Here is a 10,412-nt window from a genome sequence, read left to right on the forward strand (position 1 = left end):
ATTTCAGGAATCTACTGAGGGGTCTTGGATCATATTCGTTTGGCTAAGTGAGGCTGTTGTAAATATTTTTTTTTCTTTATGTATTTTCATTTTATTTGAGAGAGAGAGAGAAAGAGAGAGAGAGAGATCTTTTATCTGCTGGTTCACTCCCTGAATGTCCACAACACCCAGGGTTGGTCCAGGCCAAAGCCAGGAGCTTGGAACTCAATCTCTATCTTAATTATATCATGAAACTAAGACACTATACTAAAAACCGCTTATAGAATAAGTTTTAAGCCGGTGCCATGGCTCAACAGGCTAACCCTCCGCCTAGCGGCGCCGGCACACCGGGTTCTAGTCCTGGTCGGGGCACCGGATTCTGTCCCGGTTGCCCCTATTCCAGGCCAGCTCTCTGCTGTGGCCCGGGAGTGCAATGGAGGATGGCCCAAGTGCTTGGGTGCTGCACCCCATGGGAGACCAGGAGAAGTACCTGGCTCCTGGCTTCGGATCAGCGCGGTGCACCGGCCGCAGCGTGCCGGCCGCGGTGGCCATTGGAGGGTGAACCAACGGCAAAGGAAGACCTTTCTCTCCGTCTCTCTCTCTCTCACTGTCTACTCTGCCTGTCAAAAAAAAAAAAAAAAAAAGAATAAGTTTTAAAAAGAGGAAAGGAGAGGGGCCGGCACTGTGGTGCAGTGGGTTAATGCCCTGGCTTGAAGTGTCGGCATCCCATATGGGCGCCAGTTCTTGTTATATAATGATAAATGTACAACTGGAAATGAAGTGTGCTATTGTGTAACAATCTGGGAAGAGACATCTACCATCCATGTCTATCCCTATATTCCTACTGGGTATTAACAAGGCCTTAATCACTCTTTATATGGACCATTTCTTGGAATTGTATTTGCACACAAGCAAACTTTGAAGGACTAGGTAATATTTCTTCCCAATAGTATGCTTGTTTCCACGTTCTTTCAAAGTATTGAATCATCCAAGCTTTGTGTTACTCTCCTGTAATACAACATAATGCATATATAAGTATATCCTGGGCCCTTTCAGTTGCTCCAGAAGGACAAGAGTATGATACACAAAACAACCTGAAGATCTGATTACTCTTCTTTTTTAAACTTTCTAATAAGCTTACCTTTTCTTTTGTATTTAGTTAGTTTTATTTGAAAGGCAGAGAGACAGAGGCAGACAGACAAACACAAGTCACATGGATTTATGCTTCAATGCCCATAACATCAAGGGATGGGCCAGGCAAAATCCATGATCTAGAAACTCAATCCACGTCTCCCATGTAGTTGTCAGGGACCCGAATAATTGAGCCATCACCTGCTGCTCCTAGGGTGTACATTAGCAGGAAGCTAGAATCCAGACTGGGGCCAAGATTCAAATCTAGGCACTCTGATAGAGGATACAGATAGCCCAACTAGCATCTTAACCACTGCCCCAAGTACCTGTACCCTGCTTTTATTGTGTCTAATGAAGACCATTGTCTCTGACCCAGGTCTTATATCAGCTTACTAGCTCCTAAGTTATGTAAAATTGCAGCTTCTGTAGTTTTTGACGCAAGCTAACCCAAAACCTGGGGCCTAAAATATAACCCTTTCTTACATGTTATGGGTTTTTAGATAGAAATTATAGTATTGCTTAGCTGCTGCACATGGTGTCAACTGGGGATATTCAATGGCATGTAGCTACTGGCTGATTAGGTCTGGAGAACACAGAATGGCTTCATTCACTTGCTGGATGCTTTAACAGTAATATCTAGAGGACTACAGCCTACTGGGAATCTCTCTTATGTAGTACCAGGGATTCTTCACATGATCTCTACAGCAAAGCAATCACAGATAAGCATATATTTCTTACAGAGTGGATCAAGGCTTCAAGAGTGACATCAGCAAAGAAGCAGTGAAATCTTATTCCCACCAGGGACACATAGATTCAACAACAAGACACAGATCTATTCCCTCTGTGGGAAATCCAGATATTAGTTCAGAGGCTCCTGCACTGTAGGTGGGTGTGAAATTTACCTGTGCTCTGCCCAAGTAGATTGCTAAAGGTTTTCTCCTTTATGAGGCTAATTCATGAAGACTCAGGGAAGTTGCACTGTTTCCTAATCTATATGCTCCAACACAAAGAAACAAGGAAAACAAAGACATGAAGAAACACACTGCTAACAAAGGAACAGATAACAGCCATAACTAAAAAATGCATTAATGAATACATTAAACAGTTGTAAACTGTGATGTCAATAACAAAGTATTTGAGGGGGAGAGAAATGAAACTGCAGTTTTGTATGAGATTGAAATGTGTTATTATCAGCTTAAAATAGGCTGCTATACATAAAGCTAGTTTATATAATCCCCATGGTAACCACAACAAAAATGTTTATAGAAGTTAAAGAGAAAGGAACTAAAGCATAATTAAACAAAATATCAGTGAAACACAGAGGAGAATATGAGAAGACACAGATAAAAAAATTATAGTAGTCCCTACTTACCACAGCTGTACTTTTTTAAAAAAAATAAAATTTATTTGAAAGAGTTACAGAGAGAAATAGAGACAGAGAGAGAGGTCTTCCATCTGCTGGCTCACTCCCCAGATGGCCACAACAGCCAGAGCAGCACTGACCAGGAGCCAGGAGCCTCCTCTGGGTCTCCCATGTGCCCGCAGGGGCCCAAGGAGTTGGGCCATCTTCTACTGCTATCCCAGGCCATAGCAGTGAGCTGGATTGGAAGAGGAACAGCCGGGACTTGAACCGGCACCCATATGAGATGCTGGCGCTTCAGGCCAAGGCTTTAACCTGCTGCACCACCACGCCAGCCCCAAGTTGTGTTTTCTACAGTATTAGTTACCCAAGGTCAACCATGTTCTAAAAATATTAAATGGAAAATTCCATGTTTTGAGAGAGAGAGAGAGACCATATTCATATAACTTATACTATAATATGTTATAATTGTTTTATTATAAATCTTTTATTGTGCCTAATTTATAAATTAAACTATCATATATATATATATATGACAAAATATAGCATATATATAGAATTTAATGTCATCTGTGATTTTAGGCTTCTACCAGAGTATTTCAAACATGTCACCTGCAAGTAAGGGGTGGAGGGACTAACATATAAGATTGATAGAAAACAAATTTTTATTTCCTTATAATTACTTTAAATGTGAATATATTAAATCCCCCAAAGGAAAAAAAAAATAGAATGGCTAAATAGATTAAATTTTAAAAGCAAGATCTAACCGTTGTCTATAAGATGCTCATTAGAGATTTAAGGACACACATAACTGAAAGTGGAAAGATGGAAAAAGACATTTCCTACATATGATAAGCCAAAGAGAGTAGAGCAGTTATTCTTATACCAGGCTGAAGAGACTTTAAGTTAAAGGCTATCACATGAGACAAAGAATATCATATAATCATAAAAGTATATTCAGCAAGAATATATATAACAATTACCAGTTATAGAGTGACAGATAAGTAACAGCAGAGAATCTAAATAAATAAAACATATATTGATAGATCTGAAGAGAGAAATAGGCAGCAATGCAATTAGACTAAGAAATTCAAAGCCCCACTTTCAATGATGAACAGGCATTCACATATAAAATCACTAAGGAAACAGCAGATTTGAATAATACTATAAACTAAATGGACCCAACGGACAAATACAGAGGATTCTATTCAATAGTAACAGAATGCATACTCTTTACAAGTGCAGATAGGACATCCAGAATAAGTCACATATTAGGTAACAAGTCTTAACAAATTGAAGATTGAAATCATATCAAGTATCATTTCCAACTACAATGAGTTAAGCTAGAAATTAACAGAAGGAAAACATCATAAATACATAGAATTAAACTCCTGTATAATCTGTTGTCATAGAGAAATCTGAAAATGTATTTAGACAAATGAAAACAAAAGTACAGCATGCTAAGATATGTGGAATGTAACAAATCCAGTACTAAAAGGGAATGTTATGATGGTAAACACATTCATAAAGAAACAAAGTTCTGAAACAGCGTAACTTTACACTTTTAAAAGCTATAAAAAGAACCAAATAAGCCTAGAATTTTGCAGATGTTAGGAATCAGTAAAAATAGAACACAAATTAGAAAATAAATGCATCAGATTAAGAGGCTAAGTACAGAAAAGCAATCAGCAGAGTGAACAGGTAACATGCAGACTGGGGGGGGGGGGGAGAGGTGTTTTCAAACCATGGATCTGATAAAGGACTAACTTATAAAATATGTAAGTAGGGGCTGGCACCGTGGTGCAGTAGGTTAATCCTCCGTGTGCAACGCCGGCATCCCATATGGGCGCTGGTTCTAGTCCCAGCTGCTCCTCTTCCAATCCAGCTCTCTGCTGTGGCCTGGGAAAGCAGTAGAAGATGGACCAAGTCTTTGGGCCCCTGCACCCATATGAGAGACCGAGACGAAGCACCTGGCTCCTGACTTCGGATAGGCGCAGTTCTGGCCGTTGTGGCCATTTCGGGAGTGAACCAACGGACGGAAGACATTTCTCTCTGTTTCTCCCTCTCACTGTCTGTAACTCTACCTCTCAAATAAATAAATAAAATCTTTAAAAAAATATATAAGTAAACTCTACAGCTCAGTAGTAAAACCAAAGCAATAACCAATTAAAGATGTGCTTGATAGGGCTGGCACTGTGACATAGTGGGTAAATCCACCACCTGCAGTGCCAGCATCCAAAATTTGCATCTGTTCCAGACCCAGCTGCTCTACTTTCAGTCTAGCTCTCTGCTATGGCCTGGGAAAGCAGTCAAAGATGGCCTAAGTCCTTGGGCCCCTGCACCCACATGGGAGACCTGGAGGAAGCTCCTGGCTCCTGGTTTCAGATTGGTGTAGTTCTGGCCATTGCAGTCATTTGGGGGAGTGAAAAACTGTCTTTCTCTCTTTCCTCTACCTCTCTGTAACTCTGCCTTTTAAATAAATTATATAAATAAATATTTTTAAAACATAGGCTTGGTGCTTGAATAGAAATTTCTCTCAAGAAGGCATAAAAATAGCCAACAGGTATTTGAGAAATAAATATTTTTTTCAAATTTTATTTAATAAATATAAATTTCCAAAGTACAGCTTTTGGATTATAGTGGCTTTTCCCACCATAACCTCCTTCCCACCTGCAACCATCCCATCTCCTACTCCCTCTCCCACCCCATTCATCAAGATTGATTTTTTTAATCATCTTTATATACAGAAGATCAACTTGGTATATACTAAGTAAAGATTTCAACAGACTGCACCCACACAGACACACAAAGTATAGAGTACTGTTTGAGTAGTGGTTTTACCGTAAATTCGCAAAGTACAACACATTAAGGACATAGATCCTACATGGGGAGTAGGTGCACAGTGTCCCCTGTTGTTGAGTTAACAATTGACACTCTTAATTATGATGTCAGTAATCACCCCAGGCTCTTGTCATGATAACAGTAATAATAATTAGAGCAATGCAAATCAACACACAATGAGATATCACCTCGTATCTGTTAGGATGGCTATTATTGAAAAAAGGAAAAGAAAGAAGTGCATGGAATATTGACATGAAAGGAGAAAAATTAGATTTGGAGCCCTTGTATGTTATTGATAAGAATGTAAAATGGTGCAGTAACCATGGAAAACAGCACGGAAAATTATTAAAAACTTAAAAATAGGAAAAGCATGCAACCCAGCAATCCCACTTCTGGGTATTTATCCAAAAGAATTGAAATCAGGATCTCAAAGAGATATTATTAGCACTCTCATGTTAATTGCAGCATTTCCTGATAGCCAAGATATGGAAATTACTCAAATATCCACCAGTGGATGAATGGAAAAAGAAAATATGACAGAATGTTGTTCTGCCTCAATTTAAGAATGCTCTGCAATATGCAATGATGCGGATGAACCTTGAGGACACATGAGAAATGATGGGTTACACTTATATGAGGGAATCTAAAATAGTGAAAGTTGTTGAAGCATAGAGTATAATGGTATTTTCCAGGGAGCAGAGGAGGGGGAAATGGAGAATTGCATGAAGTTTTAATTATGCAAGATGAACAAATTCTAGAGATCTATGGTGTCCATAGTTAATATTTTATTGTGTATTTCTAAATCCCTTAAAGGGTAGATTTCCAAAGTTCTTTATAATAGTTACATTTTAAAAAGCAGAGTATTTGGTACAGTGATTAAACCTCCACGAGGGACACCCCTATCCCTTATCAGAGTGCCTGGATTCAAATCACATATCTACTCCTGATTCCAGTTTCCTCCTAATATGTCACATGAGAGGCATCCAGTCATGGCTCAGGTGGTTGGTTTCCTGCCTCCCACAGGGAAGAACTGAATTGAGTTCCCAACTCTGGCTGTTGGAGGCATTGGGAGAGTCAACCAGCAGATGGGAGATTTATTCATTCACTTTCTCTTTCTCTCTCTCTCTCTCTCTCTCTCTCTCTCTCTCTCTCTTCCTGTATGTGTATCTACATGTCAAATAAATAAAATAAACTTAAAAAATAGTAAGTGTTCCAGGAGACCTAGATGGAAACTGCAAGGCTTCTTATGATCTATCTTCAAAAATCCAAGAATTTCAATTCTTCCAAATTCTGTTAGGTCAATTCAATATTCAAGGGCGAGTGAACTAAGCCTTAAATCTCAATAGGACGAATGTTAAACTTTCCACACAGTAGATTCTCAATAAAATCACTTCTGTTTTATTTCTGAAAGCTGAGCCTATAACTTCAGTTTCCCAGTATATCCTGTGCTTATTATTATAACAGGATTTTGCTCTTTTCTTTGATGCTTGGGGTTATAAATATATTTTTAAAGATTTATTTATTTGAAAATCAGAGTTACACAGAGAGGAGAGTCAGAGAGACAGAGAGACAGAAAGAGAGAGAGAGAGAGAGAGAGGGAGGGAGGGAGGGAGGTGTCTTCCCTCCGATGGTTCACTCCCCAGTTGGCTGCAATGGCCAGAGCTGTGGTGATCAGGAGCCAGGAGCCAGGAGCTTCTTCTAGGTCTCCCACATGGTTTCAGGGGCCCAAGGACTTGGGCCATCTTCTACTGCTTTCCCAGGCCATAGCAGAGAACTGGGTTGGAAGCGGAGCAGCTGGGTCTCAAACTGGCACCCATATGGGATGCTGGCACTTCAGGCCAGGGCGTTAACCCACTGCACCACAGCGTCGTCTCCTGTAAATACATTTTATTTGATAACCCTGGCCAACAAAAAAAGGTTTTATGCCTTTAAAATTCCCTAGAATATTTTGCTCGGGGCTTTGTGATTAGATGTTGATAGAAATAAAATAAATGTCTGAACATTTATCATAACTGCTCTCTTTAATGAGTCATCTTGTCTGTATCAATTTTAGTCAGAAGAAGACATACTCTATTTGCACTGTTAATTTAGAGGAAATAATCTGTTGTTAATTTAATTTTGCACTTCATTTTGTTTGGAGCATTTTAGCTATCAGGTGAATTGAGTTTAGTGACAATCTCCTAACTACCATGTAAGCATTTTAGGGAAAGCCTGGTAGTTGAAATGAGCTCTTTGCTGGAATTTTATATTTTAAAATACCATAGTAAATTCTTTATTATTTCAAAAAGAATGACAGAGGTAATTTATGTGTTATAATTGGATTGGTTTTTGGTTAAATGATAATGATTTGGGGTTGGTATTGTGGATCAGATTAATGCACTGCTTGGGATAGCCACAAAAAATACCAGAGTGTCTGGAATCTTGTCCCGCTTCCACTTCCAATTCAGCTCCCTACTAATGCACTTGGGCCATAGCACAAGATGGCTCAAATACATGCATCCTTAACACTCATGTGGGAGACCTGGATGGAGTTCTTGTCTCCTAACTTTGTCTAGGCCCAGCCCTGGCTGTTATGGGCATTTTGGGAGTGAACCAGCAGATGGAAATCCTCTTCTCCATGCCAATCATTCTGCCTTACAAACAATATTTGGTTTGCTATTAGGCTTATTTTTTCTGACTCTTGACTGTATACTTAATAGAAGTCAGGGTTACAGCTAAATAAAGTCTAAACTCTGTTTGAAAATGTCTGAAAGTATACATTATTATCAAATCATTAAAAAATACAGTTTCAGGGATTTAATGAAGAATATAAATTCATTCAGTAAAATTAGCCCCAAATCATCCCATTATCTTGAATATAAGAATTAATAAAATCTTTAAAAAGTTCTTAGGGAAGTTTACAAATACTTCTGATACTGTGACCTCTAGTAAGAAATATAAATTTGGTCTTAATCCCCCATTTGTTGGCACATAGCTTCTAGAGCTGTTGGAATATCTGGAGTGAGAAACATCATTTTGAATGCTTAATAGTGTAACTGTTGGCTGGGGACTCTCCTTAGGAAAGGGCTGGTTGTCAGGGGAACCAACCTTGCTGTTTTTTTTTTAAAGATTTATTTATTGATTTGAAAGGCAAAGTTTCAGAGGCAGAGGCAGAGACAGAGGTCTTCCATCTGCTGGTTCACTCCCTAAATGACCACAATGACTGGAGCTGGGCCGATCTGAAGCCAGGAGCCAGGAGCTTCTTCTGGGTCTCCCATGTGCATGGGTGCAGGGACCCAAGTACTTAGGCCATCATCTACTAATTTCCAAGGCCATAGCTGAGGCCTGGATTAGAAGTGGAGTAGCCAGGACCCAAACCAGCGCCTATATGGGATGCTGGCACTGCATGCAGTGGCTTTACCTGCTATCTACAGCATTGGCCTCTTGCTTTTTTTAAAGACTTATTTATTTATTTATTTGAAAGGCGGAGTTATGGAGAGAGGTAGAGACAGAGAGAGAGAGGGGGGTTCACTCCTCACATGGCTATAGTGGCCAGGGCTGGGCCATGCTGAAGCCAGGAGCCAAGAGCTTCATCCAGATCTTCCACATGGGTGCAGGAACTCAAGTACTTGGGCCATCTTCCACTGCTTTCCCATGTTCATTAGCAAGGAGCTGGATCAGAAGTGGGACAGCACAAATTTGGACTGGTGCCCATATGGGATCCTGGTGTCCAAGACACCATCTTAACCCATGATGCCACAATGCTGGTCCCAGAAGCAGCCTGTGATTAGAGGGTTGGAAGTTTCAGCCAATATCCCTCACTTCCTTTATCCTTGAGTGTTCAAGGAGGGGCAAGGTTCTAAAGGTTGAACTGATCAGCCAACAGCCAACAATTTAGTCAATCATGCCTGTGTAATGAAGCTTACATAAAAATTAAAAGCTCGGGGTTTGGAGAACTCCATGTTGTTAGTGTGGAGGTAATAGCAAGAGGAGGCCATGGAAGCTTCATGAACCTTGTCCCATATCTTGCACAATGCAACTCTTCCATGTGGATATATTATTCCTCAGTTGAGTCCTTTTTTAAATAAATAAGTAATAGTAAAGTGCTTTCTTGAGTTCCGTGAGCTGATAAGGCAAATGATCAAAGCTGAGGAGATCACAGTACCCTCAATGTATACATGGTCAGTCAGAAGTAGGAGAAGTATAATTTGTGATTTACATTGGAAGTAAGGGTCAGCCTTGTAGGACTGAGCCCTTAATCATCGGGGTCTAAAGATAAGTGAAATTTTATGACTCTTCCTGTCCACTGGAGAATTGATGTGTATGGAAAAAAAATAACCCACACATTGATGTCAAAAGTGAAGTATTGAGAGTGAGAGAAGGGTAGGGATGGAAAGTACAGAACTTTTTTATATCATACTAAAGTACCAAAGCATTAAGAATTTAAAGCTACGGTAGGGGCTGGCGTGGTGCATGAGATTACCAACCTCCTGCAATGCTGGTATCTCATATGGGTGCCGGTTTGAGTCCTGGTTGTTCCACTTCTGATACAGCTCCCTGCTAATGTGCCTGGGAAGGCAGTGGAGGATGGCCCAAGTGCTTGGTTCCCTGCCACCCATGTGGGAGATTGAAATGGAGTTCCTGGCTCCCGTCTCCAGTCTGGGCCAGCCCTGGCCACTGATGCCATTGGAGGAGTGAGCCAGCCAGTGGAATATCCCTTCTGTCTTTCCTTCTCTGTAACTCTGCCTTTCAAATAAATAAGTAAATGCATGGTTTTTTTTTTTAATAAAAAAGAAGCTACAGTAAGCACTTTTTAAATGATGGTGATCTCAAAATATATGAAAATTAAAATAAGTCTAAATTGCTATGAAAAGGCAGAAAAATTAAAAACTGAAAGTTAATATATTCTAAACATTGAAAATTGGTTGTAGCACTAGAATAACACAAAATTATGGAAAAGACTCTGACAGTTTACAATCAGTCTCTTTATACTCGTGGGTCTTAATTATGAAATTTACTTAAGGCAACTGATTGCAGAATACCCAGAATTATTTATGTATATTTCATGGTACCCTGAATATAATTTCACCCATTTCTTTCTTGATCTAGAAGGTCTGTCAGA

The sequence above is a fragment of the Lepus europaeus genome, chromosome X (assembly GCF_033115175.1).
Source record: "Lepus europaeus isolate LE1 chromosome X, mLepTim1.pri, whole genome shotgun sequence".
NCBI lineage: Eukaryota > Metazoa > Chordata > Mammalia > Lagomorpha > Leporidae > Lepus > Lepus europaeus.